Source organism: Mixophyes fleayi, chromosome 9 (genome assembly GCF_038048845.1).
Source record: "Mixophyes fleayi isolate aMixFle1 chromosome 9, aMixFle1.hap1, whole genome shotgun sequence".
Taxonomy (NCBI): Eukaryota; Metazoa; Chordata; class Amphibia; order Anura; family Limnodynastidae; genus Mixophyes; species Mixophyes fleayi.
In genome coordinates this window covers 123,344,719-123,366,887 of record NC_134410.1, presented here as the reverse complement: position 1 = coordinate 123,366,887, position 22,169 = coordinate 123,344,719, and the positions used below count along the sequence as shown (strand labels likewise).

The 22,169-nt window shown below is 45.1% G+C and overlaps 1 protein-coding gene across 1 annotated transcript in view; it reads right to left on the bottom strand.

Moving 5' to 3' along the window:
• LOC142101201 (discoidin domain-containing receptor 2-like) overlaps nucleotides 1-22,169 on the bottom strand; it is a 129,169-nt gene that overhangs the window by 56,316 nt on the left and 50,684 nt on the right. Inside the window, exon 2 of the mRNA XM_075185475.1 lies at nucleotides 6,901-7,008. The gene's annotated coding sequence lies outside the window, so the exon portion shown is untranslated. The remainder of the gene's footprint in view (nucleotides 1-6,900; nucleotides 7,009-22,169) is intronic.

Genomic DNA, 22,169 nt, shown 5'->3' with positions numbered 1-22,169 from the left:
AATAACCTCACAACTTAGCCTCTATTCCGTTGTCGAGAGCGAGAGCTTTCACACAGGAGGCCGAGTTCTCAACCTCCCTGTAATAAAGCCTGGATTAGTGTCCTAATAAGTCAGTTTAACCCCCTTGTTCCAAAGAAAAAAGCCTCCCTTTTCAGCCACCTCCACCCTAAAACATCTGATTGTACGTTTAAGTGCCGATGACACCGGTTTAAAGAGGTCTGCGAAGTTCCAGAACTATAGCCAACCACGTATTCGGCTGGTTATTAGCATTAGCCAGTTACATATGTCTGCCGTGGGGAGCTGTGACCCTGAGAACCAATAGGAAGCTGCAAGCTCTCAGCTTGGACCATGGCGCCATATCGCCCACCGCAAAGCCGCGACTTTGGAAAAATGGTTTCAGCGTGCAATTCCTGGCACTCTGCTAATGGAATGGAGCATGTGGGCAGCACGGTGGCTCAGTGGTTAGCACTTCTGCCTCACAGCGCTGGGGTCATGAGTTCGATTCCCGACCACGGCCTTATCTGTTTGGAGTTTGTATGTTCTCCCCGTGTTTGCGTGGGTTTCCTCCGGGTGCTCTGGTTTCCTCCCACACTCCAAAAACATACTAGTAGGTTAATTGGCTGCTATCAAAATTGACCCTACTCTCTCCCTCTCCCTCTGTGTATGTTGGGGAATTTAGATAAGCTCCAATGGGGCAGGGACTGATGTGAGCGAGTTCTCTGTACAGCGCTGCGGAATTAGTGGCGCTATATAAATAAATGATGATGATATAAAAAATCCTTAAGCGAAATTTTTCAAACAATCTTCCCCTTTAACATGACCCAAGGCCTAATAGTCTAAATCATAAACAAAGATGAAACTCTAAAACTACGCCTAACAGATATCTAAAATAACTTCAACAATTGTGTCAGTAATCGTTATAAGATCATCTTTGGCCAAATGAGGTGCTGGGAGGGATGTGTTAGCAGGCGCAATGGCGATTAGTGGATTCTACTATCTAAACATGGCCTGATTTAGAGTTGTACAGAAGTTCATTTGCATGACGTAAAAATGCATTGTGGACACAATGTGCACTAGCATTTAGTGTTGCACGGATCTTTGCGCTTGCGGCCCCTTGAGCTTAGGGCGACGGTTCGGGGGGGTTAACTTGCCTGCACGGTACAGTAAGGGTGCGTAGATGCAAGTTAGACACTCCCCTTTGAGACTCGTCTTTGAGTTACACGGATCTTGAGATACATTGGCTACCAGGCGTAAATTTTAGCACCGACATAAACTGGGAGTTGATGGTGATGATTGACGCATCTTTGCTCCAGAAGCACCCAGGGCCTGAGTCATTAAGGAGAGCAAAGGATAAAAAAGGAGTAACTTTGCACCTGGGCAAAACCATGTTGCATCGGAGGGGAAGGTAAATTTAAAGTGTGGGGACAGATTTATAGTTGGGGTAGGGCATGTCCTAGATCAACTTTCAATTTCAGTGTAAAATTAAAGCTATCAAGTATTTGTGTGCTACATGAAAAAGCAGCCGGTATTTATCTTATGTGCAAAATAATAAACTAATTTGCACCCCTTGCATTGTAACATGATTTGTCCCGGAGAACATTTTCTTGCCTAACTTTCCTTATTGACTCAGGCCCCTAGACGCTAGATAATCATGAGACGTGTGCAACTCAAATTGCAGACCTCTATAAACATGGTGCACATGGCATTAAACTAGCTCCCACCGGCGGTCTCCCATGGTGGGTCATAGGCAAACGGGGCATCTTGACACAGCCTAGGGCCCTGAACTTCGGATGAAGCCACAGGTCAGGGCAGCTAGTTTCTCTAGCATGTCATTGACATCTATTCTCAACCTCTGGGCATCTCCCACAGAACTGATCGCTCACGCAGCTATGTTGCTGAAAACCCAATGATCGTGCAGCCTTGTGCGGAGTCTGCAAAACCAGTTGACAGAGACCTGAGCGAGCCTTAGATGTCGGAGCAGCAGCTATTGCAACATGCTCTGTTCTCAACTGCCTGCCATCCATAACTCCCTGGAGGATTGTTAACTGCCCCTTCATCGTGGGGGTTTGGAGGGGGTTAAAATCCCTCCTGCGTCACCAAGTTATTCTAACCTCCTCCCCCACTGCACTTAAACTTCTTTCCGGAAAGTTCCCTGAGCCAGATGAGATGCATGCTTTGGCCCAGGGCCCAGCTGGATTCATTCAGTGCCAGTGAAAATTCCTGGAGTGGCTGATTACCACGCAACTTGGGGGCAGGGATCGGGGGAAAAAAACTGAGGAATCTTCCTCTTCTACATCCCACAGCTGCTTGGAGTCGGATTTTGCATCTGGATGGGAACCGCTCGGTTTTCAGCCGCTCCCTTAGTGTAGGGAAGAACCTCCCTCATACCTCATCTAGCTTTTAGCCTCTTTTGTTCCAATGTGTACAGTAGAAAGCAGGAGGCTTATATATCAGACATTATTACCAGTATGTACTAATAGGCCTTGTTATGTATTCCAAACAATCCAGAATGCATCCATGTGTCTTGGTCCTGTTGTTACTAGTAGAGAAAAACCACTTTTACATCTGGCAGGGCATGCTGTGACTTGTGGTTCTACACCGGATGGGAGAGTCACAGGTTACCTACGCCTGGGCCGATACACGTTAAATCGATGGAAGCCAGTGGTTGCTATGGGTGACAGTACATGGGTGCAATTTGCACTATCCTATTAGACAACGTCCGCTGTAAGTGTGCACTCCAATTTGCACTAAAGACAAGCTATGAAGATATCTGAGTGACAAATACTGTTACTTATTTCTTTTCACACCTAGTGGACCTGTCTCCGTCCTCTCATTCGCACAGAACGTCAGGAACTTTAGAGATTGGCCGTCGGCAAGAGGGATAATGATAAAATGTTTAGTGTAGGTTATAGGTTATTTTTGATAACCCAATGAATAAGAAAACAAAAATACCTAATGGTAGGGCCAGTGCAAGTTCTGACGCAGGATTTGTAGAGGGGGGTTTCCACACCACGCCGCCAGTGGGCGTGACCAGCATGCATGGGGGCGTGGCTATAATATTAGACAGTGCTTGGCTGCTCTCCAACTCTTCCTATCCCCATAATATACATGGGCAATGCTGTGTTTAGGTGCACGCAGCTCTCCCTTTTCAAGCAGTGCCGTGTGAAGCGGGGGCAGGGTCCAGCCACCTCAATTATACAGTGCCCCAGGCTTGGAGGGGGGATTCTAGGCACTAGGAAACCCTCCCTCGGTTTGCCTATGCCCTATGCAGCACCCACCCTCTCCCAAAGTAAGTCCACCACCCACCTTTCACGTTGCACCCCAACACTTAGCGGGAGGTGGGGGCGGCATCCTCTCCGACTGGAACTGGGAGTGTGGCGCTGGTCTATGACATCATAGCCAAGCGCCACACTGCCAGCGTAACACGGACATGGAAAAGCCACAGCTGCACATGTAAAAAGCTACTGGCTGCTTCTCCCTCATGTCAGCAGTTGGCGGGACATTAAGTCATCATGTCACTGCTCCAGTGTTTTAGGTGCCCCCTAACCATTGGCTCCCTGGGCAAACACCTAGTTTCGCCTAATGATTACGCCAGCCTTGTTTCATGGTGATAGATCCAATTTAAGGTAAATCTGCTCACATCTAGGACACACTGGCACACAGCAGTGGCAGAAAAGATAAATGGGGGTCCGCTCTCCCTCCCTCCCACCGTTATGTTGGATCTTAAAAAGGAATCCAAAACTCGCGAGATCCGACGACATAACTAGGACGTTTTGCCTCCTTTTCAATTCCGAGGGCGCGCGAAAGTACCGAGCCGGCTCGGTACTCGGATCCCCTAAGTTCGGGTGTGTTCGGTTCTCGAGGAACCAAGCCTGAGCATCTCTATTAATAATAGACGCTAGTATGTGTTTGTTTGTGTGATATAGAATTTAGACTAAGCTCAAAGATGGCAGGGACTGCTGTGAATAATTATTCTCTGTAAAGTGTAATGTTATGTAAAAGAATGATTATAATTAACCAGATACCATGGAAACGGTGCGGTCTTCCGATGCAGGCGTTTATACTGCCGGCTCTTGTCTTGGTGTACAGTATCTGCGTGGGTTGACAAGTCAAGAGGAAACTTATCTGGCTCTAAAACTCAACGCTCTTCATAAGTACAACTGCTAAGGTCTTTCTAATCATGGTCATTGGGCCGTGTGCTGGGAAAAGTCAGGGTCAGGTCTACCTAACAGTAAAAATACTAAATTATGTCTGCAACTCACTTGCAAGACTGGAGGTTTGCGTGGCGTTAGTAACATGACTTTAACGTGTAGAGAGAAGGAGGACGATGCTGACTTAGCAGCGATTAGATAAAGTGGATTGTTTGAGATAAAGGAGAGAAAGAAAGAGATTTGTGTATAACTAGCGTGGTGAAGGTGATTACTGTAGACATATAGGGCTGAGCCGTGGCGCCATGCCCAGTTCCCATGAATATAAGACAATATATTGCACACTTTTGTTTAAGACTGATATAAACATGGGGATTAAATAACAGTTATATTCACAATGCGCATATAACTAGATCATATCTCTTCGCTGGCAGCTCTTCCTCGTTAACCATTACCAGCAAGTTCTTTGTCCTTTCCAGTAGTTATTACAAATGATTCCCCACCTAACCTTAATCAGCTCTTTCACATTCTAATTAAACATTATCAGACCCCCCTCTATCCCACTTACTAAAGCTGGGCACACACTACAGGGTTTTCGTCCAATAATCGGCTCAACCAGCCGACATACGACCGCTCGTTCGAAAGTCGGGTCAGTGTGTGCAGTGACACGATGGTGGAAAGTCTGCCCAAGTGGACGATTGTCGCCTCATTTGGTTGGTCGTACCGTTAAATATTTTCGTTCCAAACTCCTTTACGCTGTGTAGTGTGTATAAACTTCCGACCGATGTTGCTTCAGTGTGTACGGAACTAAAATCATTGCTCACGACAACATGGCTGTAAAAGTCGCTAACGGGGCGGCCGCTCTTCCCTTTATCGTCTAAAACGAGGCTAGTGTGTATGCAGTCCATGGACCGAGCGATCGGACCATCGATCGGATGTAAAATCGATCGGCATAATTCAGAAAATTATGTAGTGTGTACCCAGCTTAACCATTACTAGGACTTCCTACTGCTAACTAAACATTAGAATCTATCACTCCACTTTATCACATGCTCTGTGTGGATCTAATTTCGGGGAAGGAGTCTAGTTGCCAAAGTGGGAGGAAGCGGGAGCAAGCCAACGTCGGTGCAAGCAGAAGTTGATAGTAGAGGCAAGATTCACTTGATTCTCGGGTCCTTGAAGACTGTCAGAATATATTGTGATTTCATCAAAGTAGACCACCACAAACTGGTCCAGGAAATCCCATAGGACATTGTTAATAAAGTCCTGGAATGTTTGGGAGGTGCTGCAAGACGTCACTAGATACTGATGGTGCCCATAAATGGTCCAGAAACTGGTCTACCATTCATCCCATTAAGTATTCCGTAAAACTTTTAATGCCAGTTCTGAGTAAGAATAAATACGACCAGAATGTATCACAGCTTCTAGCAGAAATTCGATGGGACAATCATAAGGTTGTTGATCAGAATTCTTGACCTCGCTGATATTTTGATGCTAATGATATGGAGGAGACAGTCTAACAATTTCTGCTACTTAGACTCCCTGTAAAACCAACAGGGGAACTAGAGATAACGGTTAAGGTGGCAATATTCAGAAGATAAAGTCATAGCCTTTTGTCTTCAAATCAATGGAGGGATACTGAGTAATAAGCCAAGGAATGCTATGTATAACAGAGAACTGTGATAACGAATAAGATGAAAATAGATGGTTTTGCAGTGGCTGACCTCCATTGACAATCCCACAGGTTTTATCTCATGAGTAACCGGTTCGCAGTTCATAGGTGAACCATCCATAGGTGAACCATCCATAGTTTCCATTATAAATAGATGATGTTTCCGACCTGGATAGGATGTGGTTATCTCTTGCAAAATTATCATTGGCAGCAATAGAGTGGGGTGAATCATGGACCTTTATCTTCCTAGTATGTAGAGAGTGGAGGGTGAGTGATATGAGCCTCCGAACCAGTTTATTCTTCTGCGATCTGCTGTAAACGTTGTCCTCCTGATACTGATAGGACAATTAACTACTTAAACACACTAAGCTGGGTGCACACTACAGAATTTTCCACCAACTTTTTATGCCGAGCGATTTTACATGCGATCGATGTTCCGATCGCTCGGTCCATGGACTGCATACACACTAGCCTTGTTTAGGACGATAAAGGGAAGAGCGGATGTCCCTTTAGCGACTTTTTACAGCCATGTTGTCGTAAGCAATGACTGTAATTTCGTACTCACTGTCGTGGATCGGTCGGAAGTTTATACACACTACACAACGGAAACGAGATTGGAACGAAAATATTTAACGGTACGACCAACCAAATGAGGCGACAATCGTCCATTTGGGCAGACTTTCGACCATCGTGTCACTACACACACTGACTCGACTTTTGAACGAGCCGTCGTATGTCGGCTGATTGAGCCGATTATTGCACGAAAACCCTGTAGTGTGTACCCAGCTTAAGTTCTCCCTTTACTTAAACAAGCATTACCAGATCTCCCCTCCTCTAACCAGACAATGCCATCACTACATCCCTCTAGCCAGTCGATGGCGGCGGTCATATCACCAAACAAGACAGTCGGCAGTCCCTTCTCCAAGCTAAACATTACCAACTCTACCTCTTTTTATCCAATCACTGCAGCTCAGGTCCATAACTTGCAAGCACGGGGCCCCATACTTAATTTGGTGTCTTTACACCAGAAGCACCACCTCTTCAATGCCGATAAGATCATATTGCATATTACAAACATACCTTATCTCTCGTCAGTTCCTCAACTCAAAAATAACGATCACTTTGCTGAGACTAACTCGATCGAACAATCTTTAGATGTCCTGCTAATCCTTCAAATGGGGGGGCTTCCTAAACAAAAGCAAAATTATTGTTACTTTCTAACAGTATATATAATAAAACATTTTAAGATTAAATTTTTTTTTAAAAACTTTTACACACATATCACAAACATTTAGGATGGACACAGATTGACCCATAGAGAAAGCAGCGGTCAGCAACATCTCTTAAAGAAATATGAATCCTAAAATACAAATTTCTCATATACAGCAGTTATTAATAAATAACCTTCACAAATATATATGTAAACATTCAAGAGTTTATCAGAATAGACAATATTTGAGATAAGATTGTGGTCATGGGGGGGGGGACCTCTTTTTTCCATCGGACTTCCTGTTGGTAATCCCACTGAAGAACACTGTAGATGGCCCTTCTGGTCTACTTTCACGGGACACCTGTATCTAGCACAGTCTGTACGACTACACTTATATATATATATATGTTTGTGTTATTAGTGGCACTTTCATGTAAAGCCACTTTTAATTTTAATTTTAGTGGTCCTTTAATTTCTAGCTTTTCGGTGCATATCTGGAGAAGCTGAGTTCTCACACACAGTCCTTTATTTTCATAATAGTCACAGCACAAGAGAGGAACCTGAGGAGGGGAGTGTGTTTGCTATCGGATGCTGATTGCCCCCTGGGGAGTGGGTGGACCGTAGAGCATAGAGCTCCGAGTCAGTTCATCAGTTTGTGATGTGGGATGTGTTATGTGAACAAAAGAGAGAACGCAGCAAACTATGGAAAACAACCCACTCAGCGTGCAAATCTAACCGAAGGAGCATTCACAGATCCGGATTATTATGCTGGAATAAAACCACTTGGTGTAACCAGTAGCAACCACAGAGACAATAGCTTCCACCAGTCTATAGGGGAAACCTACTGGTACCACTGATAGGTAATCAGAAGTTCTACAAACTTTTTAGAACGGAAGAAATTTAAGGGTCTATTTATGACCCACTGCAATGTTTTCCCTATTAACTATCATCCCCCATCGTCGCTTTTCGCAGCGATAAGTGATGACGTTTCAGACCTATTTCAGCGCATCCGATAAGAGGCGATGACTCTGCGCTACTATTTCAGCGCTTGCTTATTGCAGCTGCAACTCCTGGGTTCTGATCCGGAGTCTTTTCTGTGACCATAGGTGAGCAAATGCGGAGTCAGTTTAGTTAGAGGAGGGAGGGGAGAAGCATCCAGCCGGCTGGGGAGGGACCAGACGATAACTCTACGAAGACACTCTGTCCATAGGCTAGAACGGCTAGGGGGCCGTAACGCAGGGGAAGGGGGGGCTGGCAAATTTTAGCCTGGGGGCAAGACTTGATTCAGCAGCCTATTGGGAACATTTTAAAGGACAACAAAATGCAGGTGGGCCAGTGGCCCGGCCCAAGGTAGCTCACTATGGGACCGGTCCAGGGCGAAAATGCCCCTTCTACCCCCCAGCTCAGAGAATAGTGGGAACTGCCGTATTCTGCGGTAGTTTCCCTAACGTAGGAGAGTGCCCCTCCCCCAACTCCTCAGACATCGTGGCGCCCCAAGTAACTGCCCATTTTCGCCTTATGGCAGTGCCCCCTCTGACCTTCCGTACCCTCCTTCATGCCCAAGCAGCCTGTCACAGAGAGAAAGAATCTTCTCACAATACACAACTGTGTATCCGCTTTCCCTTCTCTCAAAATCCATAGATTCCAATCCAATAGTTCCCTCAGTGTGAATTGGTGAAGACATATTAAGTGCTTTCAGATGAGGACTGTACAGTACATACAATAACTCAGACAAGGAAACATCCTTCACTCTCGCTGTTTTCGTCTATACCCGCAGAGATCACCTAAAGTATATACATATCTTTGCGTATCCCTTACATAGTGTGCAGCTGACAATCATTGAGATGTTGAAATATTGGGCTATTACGACATATCTGTTCTTGCACAACAACCAGTCAGACAACAGTTGTCACTGTGATTAAGTGAGTTGAGGTTGAAATTAGGTTGTTTAGGAGTTGGGTCGATGTCTGCTCTGGCAAGTTAGGTCAGACTGACGGTTTTGCCTGTGTGGGGGGGGGGGGGCGTGGGGGAGTTTAGTCTGCTGTGGGGGTTTATGGTTAGGCTGTTGGGAGTTGGGTTGGGGTTAGGGTGCTAGGGGCTGTGTTAGAATTATGCCGCTGAGGGGTAGGTTACAGGGGCAATTGCTGGATTTGTAAAGGGGGGTTTCCACACCACGCCGCCAGTGGGCATGACCAGCATGCATGGGGGGCGTGGCTATAATTTTAGACAGTACTTGGCTGCTCTCCAACTCTTCCTATCCCCATAATATACATGGGCAATGCTGCGTAGACTATTGTTAGGTGCATGCAGCTCTCCCTTTTCAAGCAGAGCCGTGTGAAGCGGGGGCAGGGTCCAGCCACCTCAATTATACAGTGCCCCAGGCTTGGAGGGGGGTTTCCAGGCACTAAGAAACCCCCCATCAGTTTGCCTATGGGTTGGAAGAGAAAGGGTCTTATGTATCCAGGTCCAGAGGTAATTACCTTCTCATTTAAACAGTTTTTTAAAATCAATAGCTAGGCAGAAATAATTTGTTTCCCAAGTAGAACCATCATATCCCTGCCCAACAACGCCAGTATATGCCCCCGGGTCCTAATAAAGATGGATCCTATTGTGCATTCTCTGAATGGGGATATGGACAAAGTGGCTCTCTAATCCCAATAGTCAATACCGCCAGGGACCATACAGCCATGTCACTCACTCCATGGTCTCTGCAAACCCGCGGATGGAGCATAACGTCAGCCCTTTCAGCTGTCAAAACAACTCGGAATGTAAGTAAGTGTTGTATTACAGTATTACATCAGTTTCCATCGACCTGCCGAGCTGCATCGTTAGAGGAACCTTCGTCAGACTTGTAGATCTCTTTGGGGGCCTCGGTTGATGGTGTTTGGGTTTATTGGGTAGGATATATGTGTCAAGTTACTTGAGGCAGAAAGCAACTCTGCCAAATAAGTTTTTCCAACAGATTAGAAATGTGTAATATTAAAGCACAATTCACCCAGGGGCCCCGTTTCCGTGTTAGATCCATGCAGTCTGTTCAGTCCAGGGGGTGGATTTATCTAGGCTTCTAAAAAGGAAAAGTGGAGGTGTTGCCCGTAGCAACCAATCAGATTCTAGCTGTCATTTTCTAGAATGTATTACATAAATGAAAGCTAGAATCTGATTGGTTGCTATGGGCAACACCACATATATTTATATTGGATCAATTTGCCTTGTAGGGTTTAGCGAGCGCAGTGTTGTCGATCAGACAGAATGTGATCTCTTTTTAAAGGGGTTCGGCCAGGAGTTCTCTCTCCTACGGGCTTCCTAATGGGTCTGATTATCAACGTGCTTATTTAAACAGTATATTATTTGCAACCGTTTGCTCTGTTATATAATAAGACTACCATACATGTGTGGCGTAATTAAAAAACAAAATATATCCTTTTTACAGTCGTGTGCCTGCTAAGTATTCACTTTTATGGCGCAATAAGTATATCTTCTTTCACCATACCATGCATGCCTAATATAATTACACACAGCACAGTACTAATATCTTTATAGCTGTCAAGCATACTCATTTAACCCTTTCGTACTGCAATTACTATAGCTGCATGGAAATTTAGAAGTGGTGCTATGGTAAATATAATTGAATGGCCGGATGGCCGCCTAGCTTTGGGGCTTTTCAGAAGTTTAAATTAAGTTTAGCTCTACTTTTAGATGCTTTTAACACTATTTAATTAAAATACACTGCACGGCGCACGGCAATGAAGGTGTTTGGAGGGGAGGAGAGAAGAAGGCAGCCTTGCACTTCAGAAGCGCTAAGCATGCCCTTGGAGTGTGGCCATGCCCCCATCATGACAAGACCACGCCCTCATTGCGATGCCGCCTACCAGTATGTTGGGGGGTATGGTAAAGTACGTGCCCGTGTCCTGAGATAGATACTGTAAATCAGGCCTGTCCAACTTCCGGCCCTCCAGGTGTTGTGAAACTACAAGTCCCAGCATGCCCTTCCAGCTATCAACTGGTTGTCTACTGGCAAAGCATGCTGGGGCTTGTAGTTTCACAACACCTGGAGGTCCGCAGGTTGGACAGGCCTGCTCTAAACGGTGTTGAGTTATGAAGAACTCCTGGTTTATTCTTTCTCCTGAGGGGAAATTCTTAAATAAAGTTTTGCCAGAACATCAGTGAATTACCAGCATCAATCAAGCGAATTAACTTCTACTTTACAATATGTCTCTATTACCAAGTTATACAAGCGGCAGCCATTTTTCTGGAGACCAAAATGCACTGAAGCCTATGTAAATAGCTCAACCATATGGATTCTGCATTGGAGACAAATGGATTGTGACAATTGATTACCAAGTGGTGGGTTAGACCATACTTAGCCGCCTTCTCTCCCGGAATGTCCGGGGCACTCCCGGAAGAACAAAGCACCGATTCCGCACCCTGCCCAATTTAAGTGGAGGGGGGGTGGGGCTTAATTACGCGACTCACAGCAAATGACATCATGCTGGCCACGCCCCCTGCTCTGTTATGCCACACCCCCTGTGCTCAGCATCAAGTATATCCACATGGCTTCCTTAGCAGGATCCCATCCAGCCAATCAGAGAGCAGGAGAAAAAGGAGTCTGACAGGCGGAAAAAGAACAGCATACATAGGCCAATAAATCAAATAAATGAACAAGCTTCCATTACGTTGCCCCGTGCAGCTGCCTCAGTGAGCTCTGACCTTTCTGTGTCTATATTATAAATACATCCAGGTCCTCAGCTCTTGTAAGGGAGACCTGACAGACATCTGTGCAAAGAATGTGTTTTGGGATTTTGGGTAACGCTACTAACATTTAGCAGCAAGCACGATTAAAAAGCAACTGAACGTAAAACTTAGCAGTATTTATATATATATATATATATATATATATATATATATATATATATATATATATATATATATATATGCCAAACAAATTTTAAGCTGACGGGCGCTCAACAGTGCAGACACACAAATGAGTTGGAAGTGTATACTTAATTTAAAATAGGATGGCAGCTCCCAACATACGACACCTATCTGCAGATGTCACCTATTAAACCAAAAGACAAGAAAGGGCGCCAAACATAGTGTATTAAATGTGACTCTTAGTGAATTTTCCACATGCATGTAATTCCCGTACCAGAGATCCAGATAATATCAGCTTCAGTGATTGCATATGATGATCTTCTCTAGGTACCGTCTAAGATGGACATCTGGAACCAATTATAGATACTCCCAACAGTGTAACTCCAGGGTAGCCACATTAGGAGTACTGAGAGTAAGACTGGAGCACGGTTATAGCGGAGACACGTCTCCGGGTACACTCTTAGCTGGATAGCACAGGTAGATAGCTTAGGTTAGCCCCAATATAGTGTGACACTTGTGAACACAGGAGGATCGTCTTGTCCGAACCGAGAGAGTGACCGGGAGACTACGTAATGGGAGAGGGGACTGGATGGGGACACGTAATGCTATATATTTATATATTTACATGTATACATTTACATGTATATATATATATATATATATATATATATATATATATATATATATATATATCAATTCATATACTCCCCCGGATTTTCCGGGAGGCTTCCGAATTTTGAGGAGTCCTCCCGGAAGAGTAGGCAAACCTCCCGTTTCCTAAAAAATGCCGAAATTCACAGCATTGAATATCCGGGCACGGGGCTATTAATCTCATCATTAATCCCTGGCCCCGATATTCAATCCCATCATTAATCCCTGGCCCCGAAATCCCAGAAGAAAGCTATCGTCAGCGATACCAGGTGATAACTAGCACTGCATCGGGGACTTTGTGGCCCGCCAGATATTTCACGTTGCCCCTGACTACTGTAGAAGCTGCCATTTTGTCGTCTGAAACAATGTCCGTAAGCTGGCATCCTGTCCTTTCCCTGTATTATAACAAAAACCACACACATCTGTGTGGAAACACCTTAGACAAGCGTAACTGCGACGGAATCATGTTGTGGACTAAACCAATATTCAGCAAGTGCCTCGTGCCTCATGCCTCAGTAATGTCTCAAGATAGCGGCGCTCCCCCAGTAAGTGAGAAGCCGGAGCGCACGTCGGCTGCTTGCAGGGTGCTATACAGTTGGGTCTCAAGCCGAGGTCAGTATTGACATCTGTTGTATAATGTGTTCTGTAACACAGATGTGTTTGCAATCCGCTCTGCAAATGCCTCAATCTGTGCATCTGGTGGAGATAACAGCTCTGGGGATGTTTTGTATTTTGCTGTGGGGAGCTCAGGGAACTGAATATTTTAAAATCTGAACATCGCATTTTAATTACAGATAACATGAGATTTGAAATGAAAAAGACATCTGTGGCCTGCATGGAGCAGTCCCTATACACTTAACTACGTACGGTTTATTTGCATGCATTTACCATCTAGTTCCTAGATTAGCAATGGGTAACACGTGAAAACTGTGGTGTTGCCCATAGCAACCAATCGGACGTTTGCTTTCATTTCCTAAACTGCACTACAAAGATGACAGCTGAAATCGGATTGGTTGCTATGGGCAACACCACCATTTTCCTGTAGACTAGTTTTCATAACTGTCCCCAACTATATATATTTTACAAGAAAGCGCATTCTATAGGATACCCGGACTGTGTTGTGAAATGCAGAAATATTCTATGAAAAACAGGGTTGTTATATAAAAATTGGTACACGTTGTTTCACCCACTGGCATACTAAGAGGACAGGCAGCGTGCAACGGGTTATACTCAGAGGTGGCCAGGCTGAACGACATCCATCATTTTCGTCATGACAGATGTCTGTTAGAAATATTTACCACAGCTATGGGGGACACTGATTAAACCAGGCCCTAATAACATCTGGAGCCAGAGAAAACCTACCCCCTCTGAGCCTGAAATGTAATTTGCAGCCTTGCAGGGGAGTCGCCTACGTGAGTGATTTCAGCTGGCATGTCCAGGTTGTTATATGATCAGTAAAGGGTTCTACAACCAGAACAAAACTTTAGTTTTGTATGTGTTTATCTGTATTCTACACTGTGGCCTGTTCTTAAATGGCATTTGGTTTCTTAAATAATCTGTTTATTGCTATACGTGTGCTCTGCAAGTTTGCCATCTGCGATAGCCGTCACGCCCCGTGGTTTAGTAAGCGGTCCCTCTAACGCTACACGGAACTTAGGGACTGGATGCGTTGATTTTCTCAGCTGTTTTTTGCCTGGCAGAGAGAGAAGGAAAATTCCTCAAAATTTCCACATGTGACACAGATCAGATTCTTGCACGTTTTCATTGTGATTATTAAGATGCAAGTAGCATGTACCGTAGTATACTGACACTTTCACACGCAGCGCCTGTTGTACACCTTCACTATTTGGTCAGGAATAGGTGCTAACAGGTAAGGTGCTAGAGTTGGTTTATTGAAACTAAGCAGAAACACCAATTCCTAATGCACGTTTAATGAGAACACTGCATTGAGCTGCATTCCTGGTCATAACACCCAATATTTAGAATCAAGAAATCAGGAGAAAATAAGCGCCATTCCGCACAAAGTCTCGCCACAAATTAGAGTACCCAAACACCCCCCCCCCCACACACACACACACTCACACTTTTTTTGAAGATTCGCATAATTTTGGCACCGCCCCCTAAACGATTGTGGGGCATCGCCCCCTAAAAGATTTCGGGGCTAAGATTATGCAATATTTGCTTCATTAAGAGCCCCCCCCCCAATACTTATCTATTGCGGGGGCGAGAACCGGGAGGTTGCCCTGCTCTCCCGGGAGGTCTCCCAGAAATGCGGGAGTCTACCAGATATTCCGGGAGAGTAGGCAACTATGCATTAAAGAAAAGCAGCTAATGAAACTCTAGAGACTGAAGTGTCTTTTACATTTCTGTCTCCATTACTGAAGTCATGTTGTCTTACCTGTCAGTCTTTGATTAAATCTTGGTCTCCATGAAAATGGCCACCTCCATAGGCATCAATACATGGACACAGGACACAATTTCTGGACTGTGTCATCATGCCACAGATGGTGAAGCCAACCACGTCTTGTACTGGCTCAGCATCAGGGAGAATGCCAGACTCTTCAGGGAGTGAGGGAGATCACCCCTATTTCATGGAGTCTCCCTGACATTCAGGGAGAGTTGGCAAGTATGGGAAAGCCTTTTCTCCCTATCTATAAATGGTTTCTGCCTGGCTGTCGCCGGCGGGGAGATGCGCCGGCTATCTTCGGCGGTAATCTTCCCCATAGCAAGTTCACGCGTGAGCAGAACCCACATAGTGGCGCGGCAAAGCGGTAAGAAACCTCTGAAAATGAAGGCGATTATAGGTTTTCCTAGAAAATCAGTCCTATCGCTAATTACTAAAAAATAATGATTGACCCATGGAAAAATAGATTGCCAGTCCGGTCCTGGCCTCCATCTGCCGCTGCTCCCTGGCTAATCGTGGCTTCCCCTCATTACCAGGGGAGACTGAACACTTTAACCATACAAGCCCAGCTCTGTTCCTCTGCACCGAGAGTCACTCACATGTAATGGTACAACAAAATAGCTACAGGGACCATGTAATGGGTGTAATGCTTTCAACACAGGGGCCCGGCCTGGTTGCAAGGTAGATTGTACTAAGAATTTAAATGTTAAACAGCTGGAATGATAATTTCACAGAAATATTCCTAGTATGTTTCTGCCCCATGTAAATACTTAAAATACCAAGAGAATGTAGTAAAGGCTCAGAGTAAGAGGAACAAATAAACATTGCTTTTAAAAATTGGAACTAACCATCAACTAAAATACAGAGTCCACGTACAGGGTCACAATCAGATCTGGAATCTGTAATAAGGTATATATTTATCTTAATAGGGAACAAGAGCCAGTGCGCGAAACCATTTTATAATAAAAACTATATGTATATATATATATATATATATATATATATATATATATATATATATATATATATATATATATAATTACATTTAATCCACTAACCAGCAATTAGCTTTTATCCTTGTAGTGCAAATTGGACAACAAAGTCAGGTCTTGCAAGTATCAAACATCCTGTTTTTTTTTGTTTTTTTTAAGGGGGCGATTACAGGAGTCTAGAATCCTCCAGTCCATGAAATATTGTTCAAATGATTTAAGAAAATAAAAAACAAACATCCTGCACTACCACTTGTGGCCACTAGTCCTTGCATTCCAGCTGTCAATTAATTACACCATGTTAGTAAATTATACTAGGGCAAGATTCATATCTACCAAACAGTAGGGGTGGAATCGTGCTCATGATAATCCTGTGCTGGTATATTTTACACCTGAAATCCTGTACTGACAACATACATGATTACTAGTTGACTTGAACTTTCTATGCAGATCCTCACCATTTATTTATATAGCGCGACTAATTCCGCAGCGCTGTACAGAGAACTCACTCACATCAGTCCCTGCCCCATTGGGGCTTACAGTCTAAATTCTCTAACACACACAGACTAGGGTCAATTTGTTAGTAGCCAATTAACCTACCAGTATGTTTTTGGAATGTGGGAGGAAACCAGAGCACCCAGAGGAAACCCACGCAAACACGGGGAGAACATACAAACTCCTCACAGATAAGGCCATGGTTGGGAATTGAACTCATGACCCCAGTGCTGTGAGGCAGAGGTGCTAACCACTGAGCCACCGTGCTGCCCCAATTCTCAACATTTTCTATTAAAAGGTGGTTCTACTATTAAGGTGGTTGGAGGGTGGACTTTAATGTGAGGTTTACAGAGAGTAGGAGTGTACCTTGATGAGCCGTGGGCCCTGGTGCAATTCTGAGGTGTTTTGCAGCTCTTTACAATTGAGATCCAACGTATTTCGAAAACGTTGCATTGTGGCATGTACAAGCCAATAAATTAAAGTGATCTTAAGGTGGAGAACCCCTGTAAGTGATAGACAGCAGGTGGCCCACTGCACTTTTGAATTTTGCAGCTGATTATTCAGCTCACAGGTTAAGGAACCACATTAACAATTAATAGGTATATATAGTTTACTTTGTCATTAGTAATAAATTACTCTGGAATATCATTACAATACAAAGTGCAGAGAACAGAAAAAAATCACAGCTCAGATGAAAAAAAAAATTAGGATTTACTTTGCAACTCAAGAAATCGTTCTCCTTTTTCAACAAATAAAACTTAAATTGACCTTTAATCTCCTTACCCGGGGTCTGCTGTGCAGAGCCCAGCCCAGAAAGCAAAACATGGGCTCTGATTTGCATAACCACGCCCACATTCTGCGATAGTCACTCCCCCTTGGCGAAGAGACCCAGAAACCGTCCCAATCACTCATACCGATCCCTCTCCTGCGCTCCAGGCTCTGGCTGGCGTCAGGCCTGGACTCAGCTGGAAGCTCTTCCGTAAAAACAAAGTAAAGTAAGCTTGGATATAACTGAGCAAAACCACAACACAGCAAGTCTCTTAGCTCCAGGAAACGGGACTCTTGTAGGGGGAGAAACAAATATGGACGTGTTCCTGATTCGGAGGGTTCGTCGCCAAATACAAGAGACGGCAGCTCACGGCGCTCACCAGAGGAAATGTTCTGTTGGATGAGGTCCAAGGTGCTGTGTGACCCCAGTAAGCGGAGAACCGCGGGTGCCCGAAAATTCATTAGTGATGGCTCTGCGCCCTCAGTGTGGCGTATGCACATTTTGCCTCTCATGTGACACCTCTACTTCTTGGCTCCGGCCTTTTGGCCAAGGACAGAATTTTTGGTCTTTTTTTAACGCCATCGGGCATTCACGATTTCCTTTTGTTCCGTCTTGTCTGCACATATCAAGGAGTTTATGGGTGACCCCTCTCCCAATGTTATCAGAGGCTTCCGCCTTCTGGGGGAGCTGAAGAACCAGGGAGAAAGGAGCCCACCCAAGCCGTGTGGCGAAGGTTTGCCTGAAGACCATTGCCTCCTAACGCTTTTTGGCTCTGGAGATTGTGAGTGTCAAGAGCCCCCCCCCCTCTAGCTTTGGTGAAGGGGGGGCCTGTAGTCCCTTGTCCCAGTCTGGGGCCTTCCGGCTCCGAGGGGGTAGAAAAGGCCCCAAGTCCCCAGAAACGGCTCTTAGATCCTCACTTGGTGATTGGAGTCACCTCGGGCCTAAGAGGAAAACAGTTGGCTAGCCTATATAAGAAGGATTGCAGCGGAACAAGTACCCCCGTAATCCTTCTTCTGTCGTTACCATCTCCGGTTGGAGATAGCGGAACAAAATCAGTGAAAATCTGCTTTATTCTTTAAGTAAATCTTTTTTTGTTTTTCAACTGGGATTTTTTTAAAAATGTTTTGTAGGCTTCCAGGTGCACTTTTCATGCTCCGCAGCGCCGTACAGTAAGGGAAACAGTACACACATAAAACGGACATACAAGGTAGACAAAATAAATGCAGACATGAAAACAAAGGGTACGGAGGACCCTGCTCATTACAGAGCTTACATTCTAAGGGGAAGAGGGCACAGCTGAAACAAGAGGAGCGAGTGTGGCTCAGAGTGGAGATTGGGACAGTTGTGAGTGTGCATTAGTGTGAGTAGTGTTATCGGGGATAAGGGTATAATAGGAAACCAGCCCTGTCGCTATTTAATATTGTGACTGATCCTTATACACAGTGCGACCATCATAGATGTAAATCTATGAAAATTAGACAATAAATATTGCCATGCTCGTCAATCAAACCCCAGCAGACCAGGTGACTTCTACCAGTGAATTGATTGGTTGCATATATGTTGCCTGTATCCAATGATTGTCATATTTAGTACTGCTCACTGATTGGCCGTACCATGTGTGCACTGATGTTGTAGGACCGTACTGTGTGGCCAGCATTATATCATTACATTAACTTCCCCCCCAGACTCCCATTATTTACACTCAGCTACACCCTACTCATAGGCAAACCGAGGGGGGTTTCCTAGTGCCTGGAAACCCCCCTCCAAGCCTGGGGCACTGTATAATTGAGGTGACTGGACCCTGCTCCCGATTCACACGGCTCTGCTTGAAAAGGGAGAGCTGTGTGCACCTAACAGTAGTGCACGCAGCATTGCCCATGTATATTATGGGGATAGGAAGAGTTGGAGAGCAGCCAAGCACTGTCTACTATTACAGCCACGCCCCCATGCATGCTGGTCACGCCCACTGGGGGCGTGGTGTGGAAACCTTCCTCTACAAATCCTGCACTTGCCCCTGCTACTCTCAATGGTTATATCCAGCTGCCTCAGCTGTCCAATGCAAACATTCCGGAGGTTTCTTACCGCCGACAGAGGACTCTGCTGGTTACCAGTTGTCATTGTTTACACAGCCCCTTGCCACTGATACATGCAATACCTGTACCCTGCAACATGACCTAATCCACCTTTAGTATACGGCAACGGTCTCCTCTGTTTTTTTTCCATTGATTTTCCAACTAAATTAATTTGTTCTACGGATTTCACACACAATGTTTCCTAAGGTTCCCCAGCTCCCTTTGGTATTAACAGTACTTTCCAATAACACTAAGTTTCTCATGACACTAGAGGTGTTTGGGAGTAAGCTGGTTACAAGGGCTACACTTAGGGTGGTTCACATGGGTGGTTTCCAGGCGGATCTCATCATTGTGGCCCCTGCCCCGCCCACTTCTCTAGGGATTGGGCAATTATAATCGACACTAAAATTCAATTAATTCTTACTACGTTTGAGTTGCAGCCGGGGCACAGTGTGAACATGCAGAAGCAGTTGACTTAGGGATCGATGAACCCTGCGCCAGCAGCATTTTGTTGGCCAGTGCACTAGCGGCTGATACATAAAGCGCTATCGCTGATTGGCCGCAGGTCACTGCCCCCTTCGAGGTAACGCATAGTTGCCTACTCTCCCAGGGTGTCCGGGAGAGTCACAAGTTTTTGGGAGCCCTCACGGACTCCCGAGAAAGCAGGGCAACCTCCCGGATCATGCCCCGTTCGTCGGTGAAGTTGGTGGGGGCGGAGCCAAACGTGTCATCCTGGGGCCTAACGACGTGAATCTCGTGGCCACGCCCCCAAGATGGAGCCCACTCCCGGACAGCTTGATGTCAATGTCGGCAAGTATGAGGTAACGGTGACTCTTGGTCCTTTCGTGTGGAGGATCCCTTGACCCGCTTTGTGACCAAGTTTCAATTGTTAATAAAATGTGACCTATTTGGCCACTTTACAAAGTCTCTGGGGGGGAATTCAACTCCCCTCTCTGAGTCTTTATCTTAGATAAGTTAAGTACATACGTGCCTACTTTCGGGAGAGGGGAGTGACTAGAGGGGGTGGGGTGCAGCCAAACGCGTCATTTTGACCCCGCCCCGGCGACGGAAATGCCGTTTTGTCGTGGGCGGCGGGACCAAAATGACACGACTCACCGCGAATCGAGTCATTTTCGCCAATCAATTGCGGCATGCGGGAGACTTGCCTGCTCTTGCGGGTGTCCGTGAGACCGAGCCATATTTCGGGAGTCTCCCGGACATTCCGGGAGAGTTGGCAAGTATGGTTAAGTATAGAAAGTAATTGTGAGGGGGAGGAAAGGCAGTTTATACAATCAAAACAAAAATTCGGAGCCTCATGCAGCCAGCACATTGTCCAGCGTTAAAGCTTATTCATTTTTGTAATTTAGGGCTGCAATCGGGACAGCTGGGAAGTATGGTAGAAATGGTAGTACAATAACATACCTCCCCAACATATAAAATCACGAAATCGAGACAAAATAAGCCCCACCCTGCTTTTGTCAAACCCCGCCCATAAGTGGGAAATTTGGATTTAACAACCTGCTTTTTTAATCCCCACCTCTTTAGTGGTCCACGAATCGGGATGTCATACCAAAATCGGGACAATTGCGAGACATGCATAGCTTTTCTTCATAGCATGGCTCTTGTATTATATGCACTATGGCTCGTTAAATAATATTGTATTTAGGTGCTAAATTTGCACTAAACCACATCAGCCAATCAGATGCTTTCTTTCATTGCCTAACTTACACCAGTCATATAAAAACTAAATGCTGATTGGTTGTTGTGGCTGAGTACAAATTTTGCAATTAAATGTTATAGTTAGTAAACGATGCCCGTTGGTCGCAGCATTTGTATTCGATGCGATGAGACTACATAAGAAGGTTGTATAGTATTTATTTTACTAAATAAAATATACAAAGTGATTCATTGTTAATTGTGACTTCCCAAAGCTGACGGTGTCTGTCAGCCAACGTCAACACACAGTCATTGGTTTGCAAAACCGGTTAGTAATTCTTCCCCTTATTAATCTTGTTGCTGTAATGCATCAATTTCCAGGTCCTCTGGATTCACATAGTGCAAATCCAACTGCTAATCCTGCAAACAGATCTATTCCGAGCTGATATCTTGACATTAGACATTAAGCCGCTAATGGCAGCCTTTTATGGAATCTCAGCTGCTCATTGAGTATTGAGCAGAAAGTGGGTGTCAGGGGCTGGTCTTGTAACATGATTTTATTATAATTCACTATGCACTGTGTCAGTGTTAATACCTGCCAGCTTGAATGTTTTTCTTTTTCTTCTTGTGAGAGTTATAAGTAAAGCCCTGCAGGAATAACGGTTACATTTGTCCAACTGTCCCGGTTTTGGCAGGAAGGTTCCGATTTTAGGGCTCTTTCCAGCCCAGGGAGATGTTTGTTCTGAGCAGCGAGAGAAAATCTGTCATCAACACAATTTATTATTATTACACATACTTGCCAACTCTTCCGGAATGTCCGGGAGACTCCCGAAATCCGGGTCAGTCTCCCGGACTCCCGGGAGAACAGGCAAGTCTCCCGCATACCGCAATTCCCTGGCCAAAATAATTCAATTTGTGGCGAATTGTGTCATTTTGGCGGCATTTTCTTCACTGGGGCGGGGCCAAAATTACGCCATTGACTGTGCCCCACTCTCTAGTCACGCCCCCTGCCTGGGATCTCCCGGACGTCACTGCCTAGGCAAGTATCTTATTACATATGTATATATTGGGCATGGTCTCATTCTGAGTTGATGGCAGGCATCTGATTGGCTATTCATCACTGCGTCAAAACATACCTCCAAGCATTTGGCTAGGCGGCATGGGGACAGTGGGTTGGGCCTCGCCATGATGGGGGACTTGCTAATAAATTGCTGGGGCCTTTGAGTCCGGG